Here is a 1,587-nt window from a genome sequence, read left to right as displayed (position 1 = left end):
GTTAGGATACACATCAGAGAATAAAGATATGTGCGAGGAAACCTGCCCAAAAACTTTCATGCAAATCAGACTTGGGGAATGATCCTTGACACTGGGCAAATCATGGGCAGCCAATATGGACCCAGGAATATGGAGTGCTCTTCCCCAGTAAATGGATTTGACTGTCAGAACACAGGTTCTCTATTTCTTCCATAGACAAAGAGAGTCTTCATATTTTATGGATTAGATGTAAAGAAATATTATTGTGAGTGACTCTACATTTTTGGTTATAACTTCTTTGGGATTTGATTTTTATATATTTTAGTAGAAATTAAATTGACTCATATAAATAGGATTGTATCACATTATGAATATCAATCAGGGAAATTAGGATAATGCTGAAATACAACTTTCTCATTTCCTAGAGAACAACTGTCTTTGTATTACTCTCCTCACAGCATCCTTTACCTGTTTGTTCCTGAGACTGTAGATGAGAGGATTCAAAAAGGGAGGAACCATGGTGTAAACAGCAAAGAGAAGCATGTGCTGGAGTGTATCAGAGTTTGCTGAAGGCCTCAGGTACACACCTATGCTGGAACTGAGGAAGATGGACACCACGAGGATGTGAGGGATGCAGGTGGAGAAGGCTTTGCCTGGGGCTTTGTTGGGAACTTTCAGCACAGTTGAAAATATGTGAATCTATGACATGATTATTATACCAAAGGAACCACCACCAACTATTATAGTAGAGACAAATAGAAGGACCATGTTGCTGGTGATGTCAGAGCAGGAGAGCCTCAGTAGAGAGGGGACATCACAGAAGAACTGATGGACCACGTTTGACTGGCAGAAGGACAGCCGGAAGGTGTTCCCAGTGTGCACACCTGCATACATCAGGCCACTGAGCAGGGAAGACAGGGTCATGCAGACACAAAACTGAGGGTTCATGATGATGGGGTACTGGAGGGGCTGGCAGATGGCCACATAGAGGTCCCAGGCCATGATGGAGAGAAACATAATCTCTACATATGCACAAAAAATGACCAAGAAAATCTGGCTTGCACAGCCAGCCACTGAAATGACCCTGTTGCCAGTGAGAGAGTTGACACAGGTGTTGGGTACAGTGATGGAAACGAAGCACATGTCCAAGATGGACAGGTTCCTGAGGAAGAAGTACATGGGTGTGTGCAGGGTATGGTCAGCAGTGGTGATAGTGATGATGAGAAGATTCCCTAACAAGGCACCTACATACATCAGTGGGTATACTGTGAAATAGAGGAAACACATATTCTAGCCATCGGGAGAACTGAGGAGGAGAAATTCAGTTACCATGGTGAAATTGGCCATTTACAGGAAATTCTGGTTGTCTAGGAAGGTAAAGAGATAAGAGAGAGGAAGCAAATCATGATTAATACATATATTTTACATATTCATGTTCAATGTGCTTGCTTGTATTTTGCAGTTACTTTTCCCACAGAGGAAAGGTCACTCCTGGTTTCCTGATTTTTTAATTGTTTCTAAGCAGAGTGCACCTCTCAGTGCAAGTGTGGAGGTCTGCAGCCCAGGGTCTGGGTGTGCCCTGCAAGGCTTGTCCTCAGCTCCCCCATC

At 43.4% G+C, this 1,587-nt stretch overlaps 1 pseudogene; it reads right to left on the bottom strand.

Moving 5' to 3' along the window:
* Positions 1-393: 393 nt before the first annotated feature.
* LOC124973508 (olfactory receptor 14C36-like) lies at positions 394-1,326 on the bottom strand (annotated as a pseudogene).
* Between the last annotated feature and the right edge of the window lie 261 nt (positions 1,327-1,587).

This window comes from Sciurus carolinensis (assembly GCF_902686445.1).
Source record: "Sciurus carolinensis chromosome 19 unlocalized genomic scaffold, mSciCar1.2 SUPER_34, whole genome shotgun sequence".
Taxonomy (NCBI): Eukaryota; Metazoa; Chordata; class Mammalia; order Rodentia; family Sciuridae; genus Sciurus; species Sciurus carolinensis.
This window is presented reverse-complemented; position numbering and strand designations above follow the sequence as displayed.